Genomic DNA, 26,637 nt, shown 5'->3' with positions numbered 1-26,637 from the left:
ACAATACTGACATTTGGGCAGCTAGGTCCCTCTCCTTTTACCCTGCAGCAGTGAAGCCTCAAATCGGCCACATCCCTCTCATTTCACATCGCATCACTCACATACACATGCACAGAGCCTCCAATTAGCCTATAGAGCTTCCATCTAGAACCTAAGAGACAGCCCACTATCCCCAGGAACGTGAATGCCACCTCCAAAATACAAAATAGGAATACATATTTTTAAAAGATAAAAGTGAATGCAGAAGAAACAGAAATGTGGAGGACAGAAAAATTGTGCTTATAATGTATAATTAATATAATCAGAAAACTAAGGGACATATTGTGTCCATAAATCAAGAAGAATATGTTATTGAAGAAAAAGAAGTAGAGAGGAAGAAAAGAATAAAAGTTCACAGAAATTAAAAAGCATGTCAGCAGAATTTTTAAAAATTAGTAGAGTGTTTAGGACATAAAGTTGGGGAAGTCAGCCAGAGAAAATAATATAAAAGGCAAAAAGATGAGCTACAGGAGAGGAAAAATAAGAAAATCAAGCATGCCAATACAGGAGATACAAAATCAGAACAGTAAGAATTTGAAAGACAGAGAGGCAAACTGATAAAAAGAAATGATCAAAGAAATAATATAAGAAAATATCCTGTTACTGAAGAACATGTTTCTGCAGAGTTCTTGGTACAATGAATAGAAAAAGACAGACATCAAAGCTCACAATAAGATTTTAGAACACCTGAGACAGAGGTAAGAACTTCCAGAGAGAAAGCGGAGACCACATTCAAGGAAGGGTAACTGCAAACCCAGGATGCCAGAAGAGTGGAGAAATGCCTTTATTGCACCGAGAGAAAATGTTTAGTCTTGAATTACCTACCCACCCCAACTATCAATTGAATGTGAATGAATAAAAATTTGTCAGACAAGCAAGCTCTCAAAAAATGGCCTTCCAGTGCATGATTTGCTCTACTAAATGAAGGAGTACAGTGAAAGAGGGAAAAATCTTTAGAAAATAGTCAACACAGGGTAGTGAGGGGAATTCCAGGACAACAGCTATGCAGAGGACCTGGAAAGCAGTTAGTCTGTGTCCCTGGAACAGGAGGACAGTTGGGATGAGGTGATAGCACAAAAAAAGTAAGCAAGCCAGCAAGCAAGAGGAACTTGACATGTTTGACTCTATTGATATGCTTTTCATTTCAGTGGGAGAGTTTAATTTTTAAAAATTAATATTAAAAATTTGGGTGGGTTAAGTAATGTTAGATGTATAGAAAATAAAGAAAACTTATAATAACAACAACCAAGTCAGACAGTAATTAACTCTGGAAGGCAAAGTTATAGAAGAAAGGAAGTATCATCATAATAAATTACATACTCATCTATAAACAATATTTATATGGACACAGCAACACAAACAATTTATGTTTATTTAACCAAAAATTATGATATAATATTTGGAGGATGAGAGGAGGAGTAGAAGATTGCTAAGTACGCATATTCTAGAGTTGAGAGGTAGCAGTTAAAGTTTAAAATCAATAACTATAAACGGCACTAAAAGCATTAGGACACATGCCAGTACAGTCTCTAGAAGATACAGCAAAAAGAACTGAAAGTGGTTATCTCTGGGAAGATGGACTAGAAGTGGATCCACTAGGAGAGGTGGAGCAGAGGACTTCTGTGTTTGTATTTATCTTTTAAAATTATGTGCATATACTACTTTGATTTTAAAAATTAAAATAAAAAATGGCTAAACTATTTACTAAGTTGTGAGCCACACTGAGAGAATTATTACATGTTAAGCCCCTACCCTCCCTTCCATAAAACAGAGCTACATATAGTAACAGTGGTCACTTTTATTGCTAGGAAGCTTGAGTTATGAGTTTCACATCTTTAAAACTCATATTGATTACGAGTCATTTTTTTAATTGGGAAAGACTAATAAACCATCCAGTGGTAAATATCATCTGTCATCTAGGACAAATGAGCATTTTTTTGTTAATTATGCTTAAAACATAAGTATAAATACCTTTCCTCAACTATATAAAACAAATATTTGATGCATACTAAAAATTAGAGATGGTATTTCAATGAAATTTCTATTTTTGTCTTACTTTCTGCCATCCATCTTTTCTTTTTACTTTACACTTCTGTATTTTCCCATTTTAAAAACTTGACTAGGGCTTCCCGGGCTTCCCTGGTGGCGCAGTGGTTGAGCGTCCACCTGCCAATGCAGGGGACACGGGTTCGTGCCCCGGTCCGGGAAGATCCCACATGCCGCGGAGCGGCTGGCCCGTGAGCCATGGCCGCTGAGCCTGCACATCCGGAGACTGTGCTCCGCAACGGGAGAGGCCACAACAGTGAGAGGTCTGCGTACCGCAAAAAAAAAAAATAGATAAATAACTTGACTACAGACTTCTCTTATAATCAAGAAAGGTATATATTAGCTTAAAACTCAATTTAAAATGACATACAAAATTTGGTATATAACAATATACACACACATAGGAGAAAGACAATGATGATAATGCTAAATTTTAATGATGGTTATCTTCGCTGGTGGCATAAGAGCCTTTTCTCCCTTCTCATTTTCTATATTTTTCAATCTTCAATAACAACAATTTAGTACTTTTAAGTATTAAGTAAATAACATAAATAACATTTAATGCTGGAAGCTTCTTTCATTTTAACCCAAACTACTTTAATGCAGGCAGTAAGGGTATGTATAGGAGGCTGCTGTGTGCAGGTAGCCAATAGCAAGTATATTTAGGAATAAAGCTATGGAAGGGCCTGTGGTAATTCCTCCAACTTCAATTCTCCTCCAGCCCATTGGGTGGCAGCCTTTTGGTTTTGTTGGGATTTACAACATCTCCAGCTTTGGGGACTGGTCCTGGCGCGTTAAATCGATTAGGGTAATCTCATTTCCCTTAGCACCGGCATTGGTTCAGGAACAGATGCATCATGGCTGAGCCAGTCAATGCACGGCATTCTCTGGTCATAGTCACTGGCTCAGGGGTGGTCCAAACTCCTTAGGACTGGAATTTGGCTCCTGGTTTTAGGAACTGCATTCTGTCTCACTGTGTGGATCTCTCACTATGTGCAGCCACATTGAAGAGGTAGCCCAGAGACAAAACCAAAACAGAGAGGAGGGTAGAACAGAAAGAATCATAGAAAATTAGAGCCAAGTCTGTTTAAATAATACCCTATGCCCAACAAAAGATCTAGACTTTTCACTTATCTGAAACAATAAATCACCTTTATTGTCTAAGCAGGAGTTATCAAACTTTGCAAACTAAAGTATTTTACCCAACAGCATAGGAAGAGAAAATTTTGAGAGTTTCATATATACCAGGCACATTACACATGTTATCTCACTTAATCTGCACAAAACCACTCTGTTACATTTTAAGGTCAGGAAACTAGTGATAGTAATGATGGTAAATTACCCAAGGTCAAAACCCACAATAGTTTTGCTAACTTTGATTTTGCTAAGAACATTGTTTAAAAGTACCATGTTTTATCACAACAATTTCATAAAAGGAAGAACATTCCAGTAAAAAATTAAGATAGCCATGGTCTGAGAACAAAAGACAGTCCTTCTCAAGAAAGGACTGTTGCTATCACGACACAAATATTTTCACTTCTGCAGGTGAAAGCTCCGTCATGGGTGGGTGCTGGGCCAGCTGCATAAAATGTCATGTTCTGCTTCAGCAGGACTTAAGGTCTGGAAGTGGAGTTTTTCGATAGTCCTCCAGGCAATTCTGATGAGTAGCCATGGTGAAGAACTACTCTTCCGGGAGACATAGGTATACTTCAACTGGAACAGGTCCCTATTGCCTGCTTTCCCCACAAGTCTCTTTCCTGCTCTCCAATCTGCTTCTATTTGCACTTCAGGCTGTACACCTTAGCCTGGCAGATCCACGAATCATGTCTCCTCTGGCCCTCAGTTTCTAATAACTAAACATCATTTCTCTTTCTCTTGTTGCCTCAGAGATTACCTCATTCCATTTTGATAATTGCTTTCTTATCCAAAACTACTCAGGGAAGAAAGGAAGTCTTCTCTATGAGCCATCAACCACAAGCTCACAGAAAGGAAACAGTGACATGCCTATTCCCAGAGACCTCACACCTCAGGTACTTACCTTGGAAGGTGAACAGCAGTTCAACCTGATCCAAAATAATTTATGATTGCAACCTGCATCAATAATTTTATCTGACTATGTCATATTCTTTGGAGGAATGGGATTATATTGCATTTTGAAAATAAATTTAATGATTCATATGGTCTGATGATAATACAATTCAGGTCACTAAAGAATTGTTCAACAATTGATGCTTTCTCCAGTTTCCAAGATCAAAGACTTATTGTGTTCATTTCTAGAGCTCAGCTATTGTTCCCTTTCCCTTCCTCTTATTCTCTCTCTAGCCCTTTTTCTCCCTTCTCCCTCCTCTGCACCTTGCCTCTGCTACTGATATTTCTGGCATCTGTCCCTCACTGTTAACCTTCCCAAAGTGAGAAGATCTGATTATGTTTGTCTGTCATTACCTAATAAGTTGCATTCCTACTGGGCAGCTTTTGGCTCAGGTACTGATCCCTTGGTCTAATCAATAATGATCACGGTAGCAGGACTGGTTTCATTCTAAACACTCAGCTTCTTTTCTCCGAAGGTTTTAGTAGAGGAAGTGTAGCTGGCAAGTCCTCTGAGGCTCCATAACCCACTGAGTACAGTCTGGCTTAGCAAACACCTGAAAACTTCCCAAGCAAGATTTGGCTAAGGAGAGAAGGAGAGAGCAAGTAATCATGCGTAATGACTGCTCTATCTTTCTTCTTTAAAATGGGGAAATGGAAGTATTGTCTAGATCTTCTCAGCCACATGTGGGGTGAGGGGTTGTGGGGGGAAGCCCAGACAGGTATTTATTTGCAAATTTAACAACCTCAGAATGAATTCCTGAAGGTGTGAGAACTTGACTCCCTGCTTTCACTTGTCTTCATAGCGTGATGTGACCAACCTCTGCAGTCTCTTCTCTCACTCTTCCACACATACAGAATGCCCAACTCTAATTATTTGCAGTTCTCTGATTGTTCCACACACTTGCAGAAGCAGCTCCCTCTGCCTTTTCAACCTTTCCAAACTTTATTCACCTGGCCAACTTCTACTTGAATTCCAGATTCAACATAAGCATGATCTCCATGAAGTCTCATGAGTGTTCTTGGTAGCTTCTGTGGGAGACACCATTCCTTGCCAACGAAAGGTCATTCCTCTTTTTATTCTTTCAAATGGAGCCCCAGGTTTGTTCAGAAATCAGGCAACAGTCTCTAGTTCTCAGGAAATATGGCTTCAGCAGCTGGTCCAAGGACTGTCATGGGACCAATTTGGAGCCAAGAAGATGTTAAGAGAAGTCTGTTGAAGAGTTTTCTCTCCTTGATGAGAAGACAATGTTCAAGGATATTGCCCACACACCTCCTGCTTCCTGCATTTGTAACATGCTTTTGCTGAGACAAGGGTGCCAGAACACTTTTATGCTGCAGCCATCATTGGACATTGAGGAGAAGGCCAGTGGCATTGCAGAGATAGCAGCCTTAATGTCATTAAGCCACTGAGTGAAAATTTGTTGATGCCACTTCTAGTTGATTTTTTTGTCACTTGCAGCTAAGAGCATTCCTAACTGCTACCTCCTCTGTGCACATATGCAATCACTGAAGTGGCCCCGTCACCGCCTTAGAATCAGTTCTGCCTGAGAATGAAAACACCTTCGCTCTTAAGGAGTATTATATCAATGATGACACGAAAGCATCTGTAACTGGGTATACGTGGGCACACGCTTACAAGGCCAATAAAAATAAGGTAGTTACACTGGCAAAAAGACCTCAAGCTATCATTAAGTGGTAGAGTTTAGTATAAATCCAAATTGACCAGGCAAATTATCTTTGCAGTATGCCTGCATACAGAAATATGAGAAAGAAAATTTTTAGCTGAGTAGAAATAAAAAAAAAAAATTCTGGTCTAATGATTTTCAAAGTCTCACAATAAGAAGACCAAACCTCACATTATGGGAGCCAAAAATCATCCATCATCAGCTATATATGTTTCTTGGTCTATATTATTTCTGTCCCAGACATTGTAAGTCTGGACTTCTCCCAGAGAAGAGAACTGTCATCCTGTCACATGATTGCAATTGGCAAGTCTTACCAAGAAAGTTTGGCAGATTCTTAGAACAGGACTAACATATGTTTTATATATGTGTGGGTAGGTGTATATATAGCCATCCATCTACATACATATATGTACACTTATTTATTTATAAGTCTTAGTTAAAGTTAGAAAAATTAATTTAGATGCATATGGATAAGTCACACAAATTAGCACTAGTTTAAAAGGAATTAGTGTAAATCTAAAAGAAATCATTCTGATTTTTTAAAGTAAAAATGCCAATGCCAATTTTAAAAGTAGAACATCATGTTAATAACTTTTATCTTTAGGTTATTGCTCATTTATATCAATGATTCATTCACTCATTCAACAAGTGCTTATGAAATCAACTACTAAGACACATACAAGACACAAAGTCCTTGCCCTTGAGAATCCTATGGTCTAGCAATAGACAGAAAAAAAAAAGGAAATAGTTCATTCATTCAATCATCTGAGAAATCATTATTGAGGATCCTCTATGTCTGTCACATGTACTGATAATATGAAGGTGAAAAGACAGAGAAGACACCTGCTTTCACAGAGCTTATGTAATACTGGGGAGAGAAAAACAGTAAACACACACCATCAACATATATACACATAATGGAGTGATAAATGCAACGTAGAGACTTCAAATAGAATAAGATAAAGAGTACCTGTGTGACTACTTTTAAATATGTGGACAGGGAATACTCCTCTTAGAAAACATTTTAGTGGAGGTCCAAGAGACCACTGGAAGAGGATGTAAGGTGAAGCGAGGGTCTTTTTGCTGCTATTGTTGCTACTGTTGCTGTATTAGAAGAGTAGTTGTTGTTGTTGTGTGTGTGTGTGTGTGTGTGTTTGAGAAAGGAGTTACCAGAGGTGGTTTATGACAATGGGAGTAATTGAGTGAAGACTGATGATTCAGGAGAGGATGATAGAGAGATAATTGAGAAATCGAGACCCTGATAAGGAGAGGGGGAATGGGATCCAGAGCACAACTAGAGGGGTGTTGCAGTTGTGGCAGCAGAGATGATTGCTCTGTCATAAAACAAAGCAGGCAGAGGTCAGGCACAGAGTGAGGTGAGTAAACAGTTTTAGGTTGGAAAGGTAAAGGAATTCTTATCGAATTACTTCCATTTTCTCAATGATTTATGAAGCAGTGTTATATGCTGAGAGCATGGAGAGTAAAAGGGGTTAGGAGATTCAAGGAGTAAAGATAAGATATTAAATTATCATTTTGAAAAGTGGGAATGTTAAAGTCCTATAAAAGTAATGTGATAGAACTTGACTACCTCAATAGTTAATTTTATGTGTCAATTTGACTGGTGCCCAGATAGTTAGTTAAATATTATTCTGGGTGCATCTGTGAGGGTGTTTCTGGATGAGACTAACATTTGAATCCGTAGACTGAGTAAAACAGACTGTCCTCCTCAGTGTAGTGGGCGTCATCCAATCCACTGAAGGCCTGAATGGAACAAAAAGGTGAGGAAAGGAGAATTCACTCTCCTACTGTCTTGGAACTGGGACATTGGTCTTCTGCCTTTGGACTCTGGACTCAGTCTTGGACTAGAACTTATATCATTGACTTTCCTGGTTCTCAGGCGTCTGGACATGGATTGGAACTACACCATTCACTCTCCAGGGTTTCTAGCCTGCCAACTATAGGTCTTGGGACTTCTCAGACTCCATGATCACCTTATCACCCTATCTATCTACTATCTATCTATCTATCTATCATCTGTCTACCATTGGTCTCTTTCCCTGGAAAATCCTAATACAACTACCGGTCTGAGATTTATAGCCAGCATTTAAGGTGATACTGGCTGACATAGCTATTGTGTCTTCATCAATGTTCAGTTGTTTAGGTGTATGGGGACTATTGGGTGAAACCAGGGTTGCAGCTCAGCCAGGTGAGAGAGGGTGGCAGAAAGGAGTGAAGGGTGTTGTCAAAGAGTGGCTTTAATATTGTATTATATGAATGTATTATATAATTTAAGCTGGGTACAGAAGGAAGAGAGGATCTGGGGAGGGCACATTGATAGTGATACAGTCACAAACCCAACAGCTTGGAACATTTTAATGAAGTCAAAATGTTGCTGTGTACGTGTACCTGGTTTATTGAGCTGTTTAGGAGAGATTGGCATGCTTGAACTTGAAATTTTGGAGATGATGGATTTACTGATGATCACAAGGTCAAAAGTATGACCACAGGAGAAAGTGGCTGAGGATGGCTGAAGAATAACATCATTCTGTCATAAGGTGGGGAGGTCCAGAAACTGAGAATTGAAGGTACTGGATGTATCATCCACGTGGATGCTGAAGTCAGTAAGAAGGAAGTCTAGGAGAATAATGGTAGAATAATAAAAAGACTGTGATCGAGGTGCTAACTTTATCAAATAACGAAGGCAACTGAGTTCTCTAGAACTCAACAAAGCGGGGGAGAAGGTGACAAAGTCTGATGGCACAAACTTCACAGAGCTGAGGGTTTGGAAGGATGAGGCAAGGAGAACACTGACTCCAGGATCAGACCTGTAGTTAGGTAGGATGTAAAAGAAAAACAGCCCATGCTGACTACAATGCATCAGAAGTGATTTCAGCAGAGCACATCCAGGTTTTACTTGGAGTAAGAAAGCCAAGAGCTGAAGCTGAGGATGCACACAGGTCTGGTGCTACTGGACTCTTAGCTCCAGGTGGCAGAGTAGACGTGATGGCAGCAGAAGTGAAAGAGCAGGTCAGGTGAGTGGATGTACAGAGTCAGATGAGGATGAAGCTCTAGGCTAGGGGTCAGCAAACTTTCTCTATAAGGAGCCATCTAGTAAATATTTTAAGCTTTGCAGGCCAGATGGCCTCTGTCACAACCACTCAACTCTTTTTTGTGTGACAGCAGCCACAGACAATATGTAAAGAAATGGGCTTGGTTGTGCTCCAGTAAAACTCTATTCACAAAAACAGGCAGTGGGCTGGATTTGGCCCATGGATTTAAAAAAAAAAAAAAAGAGTAGGTAATTAAAGTGAGCTTGAGTTCCTGATGATGTTTGAGGTAAGAGGCAGAAATGTGGGTCAAAACAGGTGTTTGACACCTTCCTAAAGAAGGAGGATAGCCACTTTAAGATGGGAGGTGTGAAGCTACCAAGCATCTGTTGGCATCTGCAGCTCCCAGGTGTGTCAGCTAGGGATAAGAGAAGACCTTGACATGCAACTGCTGAGATGGGCAAGAAGCATTAGTTTTGGTGGGGAATCTGCTTTTGAGTGGCCCCAGTGTAATCCAAGATGGTAAATGGGTCTCATCTGGAGCTAAAAGCCTGAGACTACCTCTTCTCCAGGATGTTCAGTGCTGTTGACTCCAGTGAGCTGACTCCAGTTCAAGGAGAAAGGGCAAAGCAAGGCTTCATGTAGGTAGAAACACATTGAGTTTCTAAAGAACGAAGATACAATCATTGGTAAATATGGGAATGGGCAAGGTTTTCTTACTCCACTCATGTCTGTATCCCCAAACTCAATCACTAAGTAGTCAATTCAGGTTCTCCAATGTTCAAAGATGATCCAGCAGCTTCCAAAAATCAAGCAGACTTTTAGATTTTGTTAGACATCAAATTGTAGTTTTGAGGGCCTGGTGTTTTGCGTCAGACTCATTTAGAGTCACTCACCAGTCACTCATTATGACAGTACCTTGAACTCAATCTATAGAAACAATTTTAAAACGTATCTGGCCTGACAAAAAAAGAATGAAATATTGTCATTTACAGCAAAATGGAATATCATACTAAGTGAAGACAGTGAAAGACTAATATTGTATTATATCACTTATATGTGGAATCTAAAAAACAGTACAAATGAGTTTATTTACAAAACAGAAACAGACTCATAGAATAGAAAACAAACTTATGGTAACAAAAGGGGAAAGGGGGGGAGGGATAAATTAGGAGTATAGGATTAACAAATAAACACTACTATATATAAAATATATAATGAATAAGGATTTACTATATAGCACAGGGAACTATATTTAGTAACTTGTAGTAATCTCTAATGGAAAAGAATCTGAAAAAAAAATATATATATGTATGTATACTGACTCACTTTGCTGTATACCTGAAACTAATACAATATTGTAAATCAGCTATACTTCAAAAATAAAAAAAATTCCTGGATTGAAGTTCACTGCAAATACTAAGTAAACTCTCTACCTAGAGATGGTCTCTTGGATGTTCTTGTTTTTTTGTGTGTGGTTTATTTTTTGGCGGTACGCGGGCCTCTCACTGTTGTGGCCTCTCCCGCTGCGGAGCACAGGCTCCGGACGCGCAGGCTCAGCGGCCATGGCTCACGGGCCCAGCCGCTCCGCGGCATGTGGGATCTTCCCGGACCAGGGCACGAACCCGTGTCCCCTGCATCGGCAGGCGGACTCTCAACCACTGCGCCACCAGGGAAGCCCCAGGACTGTGTTTTAAGAGCGTACTTCATTTGATCTTACTGAAGAAAACCACAAAAAATGGTTTGATTCAATTAAAGTACATTAGTGTGAAAACCTTTTTCCTTTATTTAAGCCATCTCTTCCATATAGGAAATATATATTGTAATCAAAGACATTTCATGGTGGATTAAATAAAATTTGATATTCATTTAGCAATTATTATATGCAGAGTCTTGGGAAAACAAAGCCTTACGTATTCTTGGTTCACTTAGGCATATTTATATAGAACCTATATTTGAGACCAAGAAAAAATCAACAATGAAGAAATAATACTTGAATATATATTGATATAAATTATGTAAATAATAATAGCAGTTCCCAATTAATGAACCTTTACTATTTCTCAGCATTATAGCAATAATTTTACATGCATTCATTTATTTACTTCTCACTACAACCCTATAGGGTGGATAATGGTATCCCATCTTAAAGATAAGTAAATTGTGACCAACAGCTAGTAAGTGTCAGAGCTGAGTTTCTAAACTAGATCCATTTGATTGCAAAGCCCTTGATCTTACTCTGTTTCTCATTTTGCTTCCGCAACACACATTTTAAGCTGGGTAGAATCAATAAGTAAAAGCCTGTTATTGTTGGATATGGATTTTTGCCACTTTTGACAGACAGAAAGATATGACATTTCTACTGCTGGCAATAGGTCTTCAAGAGTTCCTCTTAAAAATGCAAATCTGTACTATTAGAATAACATATTAAAAAAATAAACATTTTTAAGCTCTTAACACGTGTGTCCTTGCAAAATCATAAAGGAATGGGACAAGGGCAGATACGTTTTGATAAGGTTAAGGAGTGATAGGTATGGAGTAAGGGAGGAGCAACCCCAAGCAGGGGTAGCAAGCACTACCTCCAGGAAACAGGCAGCATGAAAGAACTGGTATGTATGGTAGGACTCCTAACAAGGGACAAGATGAGAGAACATCTAAGACAAGATTTTATAGCTCCATAATTTGCACAAGGCCAATAATGCTGCTTCTATTAAAAAATTCAATGGTATGCCATTAGCAAGTATGATAAAATTGATTTGTATGAATTCAAAAACTATAGTAGCTGCTCTAAGCAATGACTGAGTTATAATCGCTATTGTCAAAGTGCTTATAATCAAAGAAGCATTTTTTCCCTCTTTCACACCTATTTGCTCCACCATTCTTTACACTATGTCAGATTTTACCCATGATCTCTTGCAACATGATTCTGAATTAGCCTTATACCCAGAACAGGGATGCTAAAAGAATTGATTACTAATTAGTTCTGCTGCTCCTTTTCATTACAGTTACATTCTTAAGTTAGTATACTCGTCGATATATGACTCATTCGCAAAACTTAACTGCAATTTTAGTTAAATACTTAGTTACCATCATTGTAATGCTAATAATTATAAGGATGATGATGATGACAATAATAATAAACTGAAGTGGTTTTAGGGTTAGAAATGTGAGTCTAAAAATGCTATCTTCATGATCTGTGTTTATCCTACATCAATAATTTTGCATCAAATTTGCTCAATTTACAAATCAAAAATAGATTTTTCTGTCAGCAAAGACTAGTCTTGTATCTGAAAATCAAGCACAGCTTGTACATCATCATTAACCATAAAGGCTCTGAAATCAGAACTTAGCTGCCAATTTTGTTGATGATGCATAAGACGAAATCGAGTACAGCTGGCTCTTCTGTCCTATGCTAGCTCTGCAGTACTGACATTAGTGAAAAATCTGTTTGTTTTTTGTTTCAGGAAATTAAATAGCTATGACTAAAATGCAGCAGAGGGAACAGATATATCTGGGTAATAAACAGGTTCTATTTTTATTTTTATTTTTTCCCTTGAAAATTCACTTCGATTACCGCAACACTAATTTGACCAACTGCAATGACCTCAAAGAAAACATGTGAAACTTAAAAAAAAAAAAACAAAAAACCTAGAGGAACGCTTTTTTTAATAAATGGGGACCAAATTACAGAAATCATTTATAATTTAAAATCTGCTGAGTAAATATAATTTTCTCAATGATTATTCCTCCTAATAGAGTGTCTATAGGAAGATTACACCTTTAAAAAAATAGATTTATTTGCTGACATGTCAACTGCCTTATCAGAATAGGCACTTCATACGATTTAGGCCCAACTTTAGTACCTTAGTGGTGGAGAAATAAACCAATTTCTAAATATTTCCTTAAAATGAGGAAATGAGAGAATTTTCAATAAGGCAATATTAAGTTAATGGCATAAAACTAAATTCTAGATCCCTAGATCCCTAAATTTATTGGAAGTTGTTGAATCAACGAGATCCTCCAGGCAAGCATTGAATATGGTATGCCAGCGTGGGGTTGAAGTAAGGACTGAACACACACACGTTAACTGCCACTACTTCAGGAAATCCTGTGAAAGAAATCTTAAGGACATGTTTTTTAAGACACACACCCACAAAAAAAAAAAAAAAAAGGAGGAAGATAGGAGATAACAGCAACATACTTTTGAAAACTGGAAAATAAGTGAATGAAACCTGAGAGACTTAGCAGAACTCAGAGAGGGGAAACTAAGCTAGTAATGGGGAAAGCTGAGAAACACCTCCATTAATACAACAGAATTCTCCTAAGGTTCAGGAAATAATAGCCCAGGTACTTCCAAAACTGAAAGTGAAGGAGGGAAGGTCAGTGCTACAGGAGTATTCGGTGAAAGCTGACTGAGAAGCAATCATCTCCTTTGATCTCCTTCCCAGCCTGATGCCAGTGGGAGACTAACTCTCCTCACCTTGGAATAAGGCCCCGTGGTTATTTTGGACTAATAAAGGCTAGGCACAGTTGAAGACTTGAATATTCTATTGAAAACACCACCTCAAGCACCTTCCCCACTCAGCTCCCGGGACACTGGCAGCCAAATCTTGACCCTCCACGAAGGAGACAGGTGGACTTTTCTCTAGTACCTGGCCATGCCACCTAGGAAGACCTAAAAGTATTGCTAACGAGGATGCCCAACAAACAGCCTTCCCAGATCACCTTGCAGTAAAGCTCAAGATGAGTGAGCTCCATATGCATGTATGCATTCGGAGCTCCCAATCAGCCTGTAGTTTTTCATTCTTAATCGAAAGCAGAAAATCAAGGATTATAAGACATCTGAGAAAACCTCTAATATGGAGGAGCTGGGGGCTTAGGGAAGGAAGGAATAGGAGTTGTTATTAAATGGATACATATTTTTAGTTTAGGAAGATGAAAAAGTTCTGGAGGTGGATGGTGGCGATGGCTGCACTACAATGTAAACGTACTTAATGCCACTGCACTGTACATCTAAAATTGGTTAAAACAGTAAATTTATGTTATATATATTTTGCCACCATAAAAATAAATAGAAAAATAAAATATATAAGAATGTCAGTTGGAAAATAAAGGTGAGGAATTTTCTCAAAAAATATAGCAGAAGCGAAATAAAAACAAGTAGAAAAGCAATAGGAAATTGAAGGACCAGTCCAGGAGGTCTAATATATAATATATAATGAATATATCTTCAGAAATGGAGATAAAAGAAAGCATACAAGAGGAAATCATTAGTGAAATAATTCAAGAAAAGTCTCCATAACTGTAAGACATTAATTTCCAAAATGAAAGGCCTATTCAGTGCTCAATATAACAGATGAAAATAAAATCACATCAGGGCATATCATTGGAAAAGTTTAGAACAATGAGGACAAAGAGAAGATCACCAAAGTTTCCAGAGAGGAAAAAATTGGGTCAGAAATCTCAATGGCACCGTATTTCTTAACAGTAAGACCGGAGCAATGCCTTTAAATGTCTGAAAAAAAGTATTTCCCACCTAAAACTGTATTATCAGCCAAACTGTTAATTAGATTAAATAATTTAAAGAGATTTTCAGAAACGTAGGATCTTTAAGAAATTACCTCCTAGACACTCTTGTTCTGGAGCTATTGGAAGATATATTCTTTTTTTTTTGCGGTACGCTGGGCCTCTCACTGTTGTGGCCTCTCCCGCTGCGGAGCACAGGCTCCGGACGCGCAGGCTCAGCGGCCATGGCTCACGGGCCCAGCCGCTCCGCGGCATGTGGGATCTTTCCGGACCGGGGCACGAACCCGTGTCCCCTGCATCGGCAGGCAGACTCTCAACCACAGCGCCACCAGGAAAGCCCAAAAGATATATTCTGCGAGAAAGAGAATGTGTGTTGGCAGGGAGGAGGAGTTGGGGGGAACACTAAGAAAAAGAGGATTACATGTGCCAGAGGGAACAGGGATTCCAACACAAGAGAAAGGGGAAGACAAGCCCTAGATAAAGAGGACAGCATTACAGGCTAACTGTGGTTCACCTTGCATACAGGCCAAACTCCATACTGGACCTCCTTAGACAATTTTTGGTGAGGACAGGGCAAGGCTCTTTATCCACAGCCTTCCTTCCCTCCACACAGAACAGCTAGCTGTGCATAGAGAAAAGTGGTAGAATTACTTTAAACGATAATGGTATATGAGGCAATAAAAGAGTATATTCCTGACTTAAATTGTTACACTGAATGCTGTCAGCCGTATTTGCAAGAGCCTTCTGATCCCTGCAGACTACAAGGCAGAAGAAAATACAAATCTGCCTAAATACATTAAATTCTCTCATATGGACATTCTCCTGCATAGGCGTCTGTACGTGTGTGTGCTTGGTGTGTGTGTAAAATCTCTGAAGGGATATACAAGAAGTTGATGACATATTTGCTTCTGGGGGAAAAAAAGTGGGGGGCAGGGCAAAGGGAGATGAAGAAAGCTTACTTTTCAAGATTCATCCTTTTGTTCCTTTTGAATTTTTATCACAATTCAAAAATGAATAAATTACATTCTTTAAAAAAGTATAGTTTTAAGCAAGAAATTCAATTTCTAGGAGTTTATACGAAAGAAATATCTATCCTTAAACCAAATGATGTAGGTGCAGGGATATCTTTGTGTTAGCAAAACTTTGGAAACAACTTAAATACTCATTCACTTGGTACTGATGAAATAAACTATGTATATCCCTGCAAGGGAACAGTATGCAACTAGAAAAAATAATTTAAAAGCCCTTTATGTACTGATACAAAACTGTCTCCGAAATAAGTGGTTAAGGAAAAATAGACAAGATACATACTTAAAAATGTGTGTGAGCTCACATTTGCTTGTATACATGTAGACTATCTCTGGGAGAAAATACAAACATTTTATAACATTAGTTTAGCCTGAACTGCATGGCAGGGGAACAGGGATATGACAGAAATTATTCTCTGTACATAATTTTGTACCTTTTGAACTTTGAGCCATTTTAATATGTTACCTTTGAAAACCAAATTGAATTACAATTTTGAAAATGTGGGGCATTTTTAAATAGCCTAGATTATTTTCATCTCGATCCTTTCTTTTTTCTCTCTTGCAAAACCAGTATGAGATCTTTCATCTAATGATAACACTCTGGTTGTAGTTCTGCAATGCTTAAGAAATAAAATCTGTTACTCCTGCTGGGATCAGATCAGAACAGTTGTCAGCATATGTGGGCAGCAGTGGGTGAAGAGCTTTTGGATTTAAGGCATATAAACGAAATATCAAAGTTGAATGTATTATAACAACATTGTTGATATAGGAGAAATCTTATACTAGTGTCACTTATGAAGACATCAGTGATGTACTTCTCTATGACACAGATGAGGACAAGACTCTATATATCAGCTTCATGCTATCCATTCAATCAAGAAAGACCAAAGATATGAAAAGAGAGGGATAATGGGAGCTCCAGACTGGATTTCAAAGCTATGTCTGGGTCCCTTTTCAATAGCATGACTTACTGGGAGAGAGGAGCATATTTTCTGTTTCCCCCTTTCTCTTCTACATATTTATAAACCATCACGCATATTAGAAATGTGGGGATGAACTTAACTCTATAGAAGACTTTTTAAAATGCTAAAAAGAACTAACTTTCAGGAAATTAAGTGAGCTTTGTGTGTAAAAAAGCCCCCGATGTAATGTGATAAAGATAAGGTGCAGTGGTAAAGATCCTTGCCCAAGAATTGGTCCATTTGTATCCAATGGTTCAGAGACCCCACCATGCTCTCTATCATATCCCACATTACTCTCTCTGGATTCATCTAGGATCAGAAATATTTGATGAGATCACGGAATTATTAAAAAAGCATATCCCACAAGCCTTTAACTATATGAACATTTAATTTCCCAAACAAAACTGACAGATTTTCCAGGACATCACTGCTTCCACTGTGTTGCCATCTGTCTCAATACTGAAAACTTGAGTAATCTTTAAGTGGGTAAATCTTTAAGTGGAATCCTCTTAGCATGATAAATGACTTTAATCGCACCTCTTAATGACTTTAGTGGCACCCCTGCTAGCTTTGAATACCTACGTCTTCAGATGAAAGGTGCAACTTTCGATAGAAATCCCAAGGACAGTAAACAAGCAGAAAGAAGGTTTTTACAGGAGGTTTTGGCCAAGCACTGGGGAAGGTCAAGGGCCAGAGCTCTTCAGAAACACAACCACGGCAGTTGTGTGGCGTAGGGCCAGGCCACGGCAAGGAAGCGACTGGTGCCAGGAGACGACATAGTCAGCTGTTGCCGAAATCCAAGTAAAAAGTGACGAAAGGTGAAAGAGCAGCAAGGAAATCGATTTTGAGGGGAAGGGAGTGTGGGGATACAGTGTTTAGAGTTAAAATGGACCGGAAGCTCTGACACCTCTGGCAAAGAAAGTTTTTGCCCCACTCTCCTGAGTTATCTGCTCATCCATAGCTCTTTCAGGGCCTTGGTCTCCCCCACGAGCCTTCAGAGGCCACCACTCACTTCCCTGCTGCTTGTCAGAAGTAGGGACCACAACCCTGGTCTCAGGGAGATGCCACGTGCAGAAGGTTATACTTCCCGAAGCTGTTCTTCTTTTCCTTGATTGTCCCATACACCCACCACTCAAGTCTGTACAGGTGTTAATAACGACTGAAGGTTAGAAACAAATGAAGGAAACCACAACATAGAGGACAGATTACAAATTGTTCACTAAATAAAACTTCCCAACTGGTCAAAGGAAAAGAGCAACAAAAAAACTTACTACTTACACAGAGATCCCCTTAAGAGCATATCCCGAACTCCTAGCCTTTCTTCCTTGTCTCAAGTCCCCCGTCTCAAGGTCCACTGTTATTGACTCTCCCCTTAGAAAATACCTTTCTTCATATCTCTACAGTACATATCTTTACCACCTTACGCCCTACTCATGGCGTTTAATCTCATGGAGGGTCCAGCCCCTTTCCCAGTCAGTGCAACCACAGGATATTATTTGTAGCAACCTTTCCCAAAGCCTGAATTAGGCAGTATGAAATACTACTACAGAGGTCTCTAACAGCACAGCCCCTGTGGAATTTGCATTTCAATCTGTACCTATTGGTAGCAGTGAAGATTTCGCACCTCGTACTCCTTGCTCATCCACTGGATTCTACACATGCATATCTCCCAAAGGCAAATAATAATTATCAAAGACAATTCACATTAAGGAAGAGAAAAATGTTCCTAAAAACATAATCTGCACTGAGTCTACCCTAAATGGAGATAACTGGCTACATTTTTATTCAGAGCTATGTTGATTCTCACTTTGTTCATCCTCCTGCTTCTAACCTTGCCCAGATTCCTATAGGTCTGTAAGAAACAGGATGCATTACATAACCTTTTCAAGTGACAGCAACTCCCTTCCTACACAAAGATGTTGAAATCATGGAATTATTAAAGAGTATAGATATAAATGTCGTGTGTGTGTGTGTGTGTGTGTGTGTGTGTGTGTGTGTGTGTGTGTAAGTTGGTGGAGGGTCTTTTTCCAATTAGCTTGGCTCTTTCAAGCATCTGATTTCATTTGCTATTTGAACTCATATTTTGGTTCTTGGCTATAATAAAATATTCTGTAATCACAAATATTGCATAGTTCTGGGGAGCAAACAGACTTGCACAGGAAATAAAATACTTAAAGGAAAAGAAGGTCTTAAATTTGCAAAAGAGAAATTTAAGGTAGCCAAATTAAAAAAATGAGAATTCTTAAACTTTGTAATATAAGGTTATAGTTTGTGCAAGAATAAAATAAAGGATGCTATCATATGATGCGTTCTGATAAAATTTAACCTTTGACTCTCTTAAAATTTATCACTTTGCTATTCCTGTTACTGTGGTAAATATTTTAATTCACAAGGATTAGGTGGACTCTAAGATTCCAGCTCTAAAAATGTATGACCCCTTCTGCTTCCACATTCATTTATTTCATGTATTCAATAATTTCCACCATTCACAAATAATTGTAGATAGCCTAATGGCCAGGTCCTAAAAATTCCAAGATAAATTAGAGAGAATTCTTGCCCTCATGGAGCTTGGTTTAATACGGGAGACAGAGAAATGAACAAAAAATTGCATATGGGTCACAACAGAAGGATGTACACAGTGTGACAAGTGATCAATTTTAGACTATGTGGGTGGGAGGTATAATAAGCAGGGTAGTGTTGGTGTCAGGCAAAATTTCACAGAAGCTAAAGCCCCTTAACTGGGGATTGAAAGGTAGACAGTATGGGAAGTTCATTCCAGCCTGAGGAAAGAGCTAGTACAAAGGTACTGATACATGAAGCAACACAGGTAATCTGGGATTAGTCTAACTCATCCTGTTAGTTGACTAGGACTGGAAACTGAGGCTGAGTGAATCAAGAAATAAAGAGGTGAGAGATGTACAGGGACCAAAAAGGCTGCTGTGTTTCATGTCTCCAGCTTTTACCACTAAACTTTCTGTCGTGGTGGTAGAGGGTTTAATGTCTCTGTGGCAAGAAGAGTCTCATCCTCCCTGAAGGTTTAACCCAAAATGGGCATTCCCATTTGATTTTGACATGCCACTTCCTATGTGGTAATATGAATGCTCTCTCCCCCTGCCCAGTAGTAGTAGCAAAATAAATTATATCCTAAGTGTATACATCAGTATTAGTCTTCAGGTAAGTTCTGTACTTACTATGCCCCAGCACTAAGGCCTTGAACAGGTAGGTATTAGGGATAAGTGTATCAATTAGGAGTCTTTCCAATGCAAATGACAGAAAATTCAATCCCAATTGACTTTAGCTAAAAGAGATCTGATTTACTCACATAACTTGAGAGTCTGATAGGTCTCACTCCAGAAACAGCTTGATCCAGGCTCAAATGTCTTCAACACCCAACTCCCCTCCATCTCTTGGATCCATTTTCTCTGTGTTAGCTGCATTCTCTCGCAGACTCTTGCCTGTGGTGGCGGTTTACATCTTTCCATGCTCAAGCACAGAGAACAAAAAAAGGGAGAAATCATTCCTGGTGGCTCCCACACATGTCCTGACCAGTCACTGTGGCTACTTGGGGTGCTGACTGGTCAATGGGAGGAAGAACTAACGTAATCGCCGGTACAGATGAAGGAGGTCCAGGTAGTGTTTGTGTGATGATTAATCTGCCATGACACACCTGCATGCTAGAACCATGATCTCAGGGGACTCCTTTGCTAAGCCTACCCTGGATTCTGTATTTCAGCAACTCCTCCAGTGTCAGCTCCCAGCTCCTTGCTTCTTTCTCAGGAATCATTGAACATGCACTGTTTCTCTCTCCCCTTCTACGTGCCTGTGGGTATCCTCTTCCAAGATTCAGGAAAACCCTTTTCCCTCTGAAGGTCCTTCAAGATACTTAGTCTGTGTCCTGAAACCCTCTTCCCTGAGAATTCAGGATTCTATAAAACAAAGCCAGAAATACACATAGATTACTTTTGTTTCCCTTTCTTTTTGCCTTTTCTTGGGACAATGAATACCTAGCAGGAGACCTGCTTACAGAGGTGGGAAGGGAGGAGAGAAGCAATAGCAGAAAATACAGGGAGAAAAAAAAGTGCAGACATAATTTAGATTTCAAAATATTATCCCAACGACTCACAAACATGGCACTTCAAATTGGTAACACAGAAAGTTTCAGGGTTTTTTTCTTTTCTTCTCTATTTTCCCTTTCTCTCTCTCTCTCTTTGATATGAGAAAACAGAGAGACCACTAGCAAATAAGCTGGTGAATGAGTACCCCTTATACAGGATGTGTGATGTAATTGTCTTGACAAGTATTATATGCCACTCCTCTTTTTAGAATGGAATTTATATATCAGTCACAGCTAAGTATAGCCCTGTTCTGACTAATGAACCGTAAAGCTTATAATATTTTGTGTTTATAGTTTTGAATATTATGACCATGGCAAACTGATTTTTAAAAATGTGTTGGGTTTCTTTCTGCTTTTTTGAGGACTGAACCCTTTATTAGCACTTCTAAATAGCACATTTAAAGTAAAGAATTTCTAGCAAAAGAAAATCAAGGAATAATAGAGTTTTCCATGTATATCATCCAATAATGCCTTTCAATAGGATGTATAGAGTCAGGCTCCAAGCAGAAAAACAGAAACTGCTCTAAGTAGTCAACAGAGGGGGAATTTAATTCAAGGAATTTGTAAAAGCAGGTGACAGAAGGGAGAAGGGAACCCCCAAAGAGGACATTGATTCTGAATAGGATAAAGCCACTATGATTCTTAAGCGGGAGGAATAAAGGGAAAAGGCAACGTTACTGGAGCCCAGGGTCAAGTCACAGGGCATTTGGCACGAGCTAGAGCAGGGAGGCTGAGTGAGGAATATCCTGACGTTGCCCATCCTCCAGCTCTCTCCTTTCCTGCTCTTGCTTCCCACTGGTCCCGCCCAGCTGGCAGCCAGCTCCTAAGGGAAGGCAGGGCAACGCTGCTTGCAGGATCAGCTCCCCTGTGATATAGACCAGAAAGGGGGAGAGAAGAGTCAGGAATGGATCAGAGAGCAAACAGCCCTGGGATCCTGAAGACTCACAAGAATTTTTTTTAATTCACTGTTAACAAATCCTGGTTTGATGTTATAATTTATACAGGAGGAACAAAGCTGTTTATAATGGATCTCATCAAGGAGTTACCAAAGGCTGTACAGCTTGAGGATAAACCATTATAACCAGGAAAAGAAAATAGAGGGCCAGTTATGTATGTACGTTCATATTTTGAACTGATGTTGGAAGTCCTGTTAATTTTGCTGAATTTAGTCAACCTTCTTTTTAAGAACACTGCCTGCCTTAATTTCTTGGCTTTTTTAGAGCTCTTAGCTCTAAAACTTTGGTTACCCCTTTCTTTTCATTTGAAATACTGAGAATCCATTATCACTTTGTCGGTAGCTTTCTGTTTATCTATTTAAAGGTTACTGAATTTGCTTATACTATAACTTCAATGATATTTTCCAAATGAATTTTCTATCACCAAAACTATCCTGCATAGGAAAGGGTAAATGTTTGTGCTCATTTCTTTGACGCCTCGACCTGGCTGGCACAACTCTCTAAACATAGATCAAGATTAAATGAGTAATAAGGCAAGAGTGCACAATAGTTTCTTTAATAAATTCTTCAATACTGTTACCGTAGAGGAGTCTTTTCAAAGGATTTAACTTCAGGTAGACAGAAACTTTGGAAATATTAATATCCACATTCTAAAACATTCACTGTTTAAAAAATTGTAACAAGTTTTATGGTGTCAAGGAGATCCAAATAAAAGATTTCCATATTTTCAGTTTCCTATTTTCACAAATTTCAGCATGATGGTTCTGGATTTTTTTTTTTCTTTTCCTTTGAGAAAACTGGTTGTTTCACTGTACTTCTACTGGTCCTAGAACTAAGCCTTCTTTCATCTCTCTAAAATTGGTCATGTTTCAATTTTAGCCTGGATATTCTAATTCTCATTCTGTTAAACTTTTAAGGGTAAGGATAATGGAGTATGGAATTGGTCACATGAAAAAAAGATAAGAAATAAGCGAAAGAGTTTCAATTTAAAACTATGTGACTTTATTCCTGTCCTGTGGCATGGACATATATACACTACCAAATGTAAAACAGATAGCTAGTGGGAAGCAGCCGAATAGCACAGGGAGATCAGCTCAGTGCTTTGTGTCCACCTAGAGGGGTGGGATAGGGAGGGTGGGAGGGAGACGCAAGAGGGAGGAGATATGGGGATATACGTATACATATAGCTAATCCACTTTGTTATACAGCAGAAACTAACACACCATTGTAAAGCGATTATACTCCAATAAAGATGTTTGAAGTTGGAAGTTTCAGGAAAGTAGCAGAGAAAGAAAAATACCTCTTTATAAGCTACAGAAGAAAGAACTTTAAGACAAAATTAAATTAAATCAGAGATACAGAACATTTTATGGGAAAGGGAGACAGATGTGCTTTTGGAACCGGGAAAATACTGGTTAACTTTTAGTTGTGATCACACTTTGGTGGTGTCTATGTGAAGCAAATGCTTTGGCTCTAAACTTGTTTCTGCTGCTTTTATGTCTTCTCCCTTCACCAACCTGGAGACAGGAGAATAAGGCAAATTCTGACTCTCTGGTGAGGGTCAATCAGATGACTTTTGCTTGTCTCATAAATACTGCTCATTGATAAACAATTCAGTGTCTTTCAATTGAAAACTTCCTCCTAAAGACCATACAAGCCAGGTTTGGGGGCAAAATTGGAGAAAGTGGTCCTAGTACATTTTGCTACTCATAATTTATTCACTCACATGGTGAATATGATGTTGGAAAGGGCCTAAGACATCATCAGACTGTAATTGTGTTTGCTGTCATGTGAATGGAGCAAAAAGTGACAACTATTTTTCCCTCTTAATATAGTTGTAATCGTGCAGGTGAATTCATTCTTTTTCTGAAGTGGCCTCAATATATTTTCTTTCTGAAAAAATGTACAAAATAAGAAACTGCAAGAAGACTGAATTAATTATTCTACATTTGGTTATCCTTTTCCCATGAGACACTGGGTATTCACATTAGTAACTTTATACCTGAACACAGTTATATCCTTTAAAGTCCTAGAATGCTAGTGTTGAGAGGGGCTTAGAAACCACTGGTCCTTCATTTTGAAGATGAGGAAATTGAAGCAGAGACAGACTGCGATTTCTGCAAGGTGGCACAGAGAGATACAATGAATATAGAATTAAAACCTGAAAACCGGCCCAGTGAACCCTTCATTACACTACTTTGTCTTGTGAGCCAAGAACCACTTCCTCAGCCCTTTTAACTCACTCTATCCATTCCTGGTCACTTCAAAACTTTGCTTGCTTCTGCAAACTATGTATATCAGCATCCCAGAAAACGTGGAGTTCATATACCTGAGATCTTCCGCTCAAGAGGAACTCCTGTCTTACTAGTCCATTAATTGATGGTTCCAGGAAGACAGACTGCCTCCAGTTGTACCTGGGCACCTTAATAGGGAGGAGTGTCCGGGTGTGGGACAGAATGGCCTAAATATGCAAGCAAGACAGAAAGTCCTCAGAAAAAATTTACCTATAGAAAAAGCTCCTTTTAAATGGCAGCCTTGATGAAAGTCTAAGACGTTGAAATATTACAGACTTTGGAAAATTCAAATGTTCTACGTTCAAGGCCTATGGTATGTTCAAGGCCAAAAAGACATGCAAAAAGGCTCTGGGACTGAGAGCATGAGTCCTGGAACCCATGCCCAAGCTGCTTCTACTGGGCACCCTTTATACAACTCCCCAAATGAAAACAGTAACGTAGGCCTGGCCCGACAAAAACCTAGATAAATAATTCCGGTGGATTTTAGGAAAGGAAGAATATAATCCTGATACAGGGTAGGATGTAGGCAGAACCCTATGAGATGCAAACACAGGCATATACTTTAAAATACGCTAGATCAGAACGTTTAAGAGGGATGTGTTGTGTTTTGTTTTGAAGTGAGCGTTTACTGCCACAAACACACCCGACCTGTATTAGAATGGGTGTGGGAAAGCGTCGGAGCAAGCATCAAGTTGTTTAAATCAGTCTGGGAGTAAGTAACACAGCGACCCATTCGCTAAACTCGTCGCCAAGTTCCCTCCCCCGGCCCGTTCCCCGGTGTGTAAGCAGCAGCCCTCCTGCCCCGGGGGAGAGCGATGGGTCCCAACCCCCGAGTCTCCTGGCGGGCTCGGGGGACGCAGGCTCTGCGAGGTCCTTCCCACACGCGCGCTCTGCCCCGGGCAGGGCGGGCCGGGGCGGGGACAGGGGAGCGCGGCGAGAAGCTCCCAGGGCGGCCGGGGAGGAGGGCGGCGGGCGGTTTCATTGTTTCCTTTCGCCCTCCTCCTCCCGCGCCTCGCCCCGGCGTCACTGGAAAGCCGCCCGAACCGCCCGGCGGCTGGTTATTTATAGCGCGGGCTGCGCGCGCGTCACGGAGCCCGGCCTGGCTGACGGGGCCGCTGACGCGCTTGGCCGCGGGGCCGAGTCCGCGGGGCTGCACGCCGGGCGCCGGCGACAATGGGCTTCTGTGCGTGCAGCTGCCGTCGCCGCTGGGGACCGGGGGGAGGGGGGCGGGAGGCCGCTCCCCCACCACCCCTCCCTCTCGCCCGAGACCCCCGAAACGTAACCGGCCTCTTCTGCCCCTGGCCGGGCCCCGCCGGCTGCTGTTTTTTTCTTTCCTTTTTTTAAAAAATTTTATCAGTCAGTTCTCCTTGCCCCAACCTCCGCTTCCACCTCCCCCGCTCCCCCTTCTTGGCCCCCAACATGACGAGAGAGTGGGATTTAGCCGGCCGGGGGCGACCACTTTGTGCGTCCCGGGGAGCGGGACCCGCCCAAGGCGCGCCCAGCGGGGGACGCGGTGACCAAGGGGCCGGGAGCGCCAGGCAGGTAACGTATCCTGGACCTGGAGTGGGGGCTTTGTTTGGGGTCGGGGGAGGGGACCTGGGGTGGGTGTGGACGCCCGGCAGCCCTTCCGGGTCTCCTGTCTCCTCCCCCGCTCTCCGGACCCCTGGCCTGCCCGCAGGAAGCCAACCTGGGTGTGTAGCGCGAAGAGCGAAAGAGAAACTTCTGCGTGACTAGCTGAGGCTCCTCCGGAGAGGCCCGGATACTAGAGGACCCCCGCCCCCTCCGCGCAGGCCCCCCCCTCCGCGTAGGCCCCCCCCCCGTCGCCCCTCCCCCGCCCACTCCCACCCCTTGCTTCCCTCCCAACGCCGGGGACATCTGAGTCCTCCCCCCGCCCCCTCGCCGCGGGTTTGGTCCTCGCCCGCCCCCGCCCCCGCCCCCGCCCCGCGGAAGGAGGGGCTGGCGAGGATTTTAGGGACTTCCTGGGATGCGGAGAGCAGCTCTGAACCGTCCCCTTTCTGCAGCCGGTAGCTGGGGAAGCTGGCTCCGGAGCCTCTCGCACGTGGCAGGCAGGCAGAGAACTTGCTGTGCCTTCTAGGAAATTGCAGTCGATTTGTAATGCAGTTTCGCTAATTGGGAGTTCAAAATTAAACTTTAATAAAGCATTTGTGTCGTCTCGTCTAATTGTGAAAGCTTCCATCCGTCCTGGTACATAGACTCTAAGTCTCAAGTTAATGGCGCTAAGCTAGATTTCCCCCCCAAGTACAATTCCGTCAGCCGGCGTCGGCGCAGCTGGATTTCAGTTAGGTACAGATGTTGCTAATGGCAGCTTAAGCACGGATGGGCAGATAGCATACGGAATGCAACATGTTGCCATATGGTTCCTTTAGCCTTTCACCTCCAGGGGTATCAATCACGTATATTCTGGGAGGAACTTAATGGCTCTCTGAACGGCAAAATGAATTACCTGGTACAATTTATATCCCTTGACCTGATACGTTATAACAACAGGAAGGTAGCATCTCACAGTTTCTGTGGTAGAAATTGAACTACAGAGCTACGTTTCAGATTTCGTAACGTCTATTTGTAGTTTGAGGGGCTCTGTCACACCATTCTGGCTGTAAAATCCGTTTCTGACTTGCCCCCCTCCCCCCCACCTCTGGCTGATAAAGTTTAGCAAAACCGTTGTCTCGGCAACTGCCAATCAGCTGACCAAATACTAATCGATGAGGGTATGGAGAAATGGAAAATATGATTTCCAGAGCTAGGTACTTAAGAGCAGTCTTTAGGAACACCGTACTTTCTGAATCAGAAAATTAAAGGACTCCTAAGAAAATTATGTATTCTGTGAGTCG

At 40.7% G+C, this 26,637-nt stretch overlaps 1 protein-coding gene and 1 long non-coding RNA gene across 2 annotated transcripts in view; one reads left to right on the top strand and one right to left on the bottom strand.

Moving 5' to 3' along the window:
• Positions 1-2,441: 2,441 nt before the first annotated feature.
• Positions 2,442-24,771, bottom strand: LOC125965067 (uncharacterized). The gene is made up of 4 exons (XR_007478560.1): positions 24,613-24,771; positions 23,494-23,952; positions 19,744-20,347; positions 2,442-3,074 (listed from the first exon to the last, which is right to left on the bottom strand). It is a non-coding gene; the product is annotated as an uncharacterized LOC125965067 (long non-coding RNA).
• The window catches only part of NR4A2 (nuclear receptor subfamily 4 group A member 2), an 18,488-nt gene continuing 16,621 nt past the window's right edge, over positions 24,771-26,637 (top strand). The window contains exon 1 of the mRNA XM_004276797.4: positions 24,771-25,327. The gene's annotated coding sequence lies outside the window, so the exon portion shown is untranslated. The remainder of the gene's footprint in view (positions 25,328-26,637) is intronic.

Source organism: Orcinus orca, chromosome 7, assembly GCF_937001465.1.
Source record: "Orcinus orca chromosome 7, mOrcOrc1.1, whole genome shotgun sequence".
Taxonomy (NCBI): Eukaryota; Metazoa; Chordata; class Mammalia; order Artiodactyla; family Delphinidae; genus Orcinus; species Orcinus orca.
The sequence above is the reverse complement of the archived record's forward strand: the minus strand, read 5'-3'. Positions and strand labels throughout refer to the sequence as shown.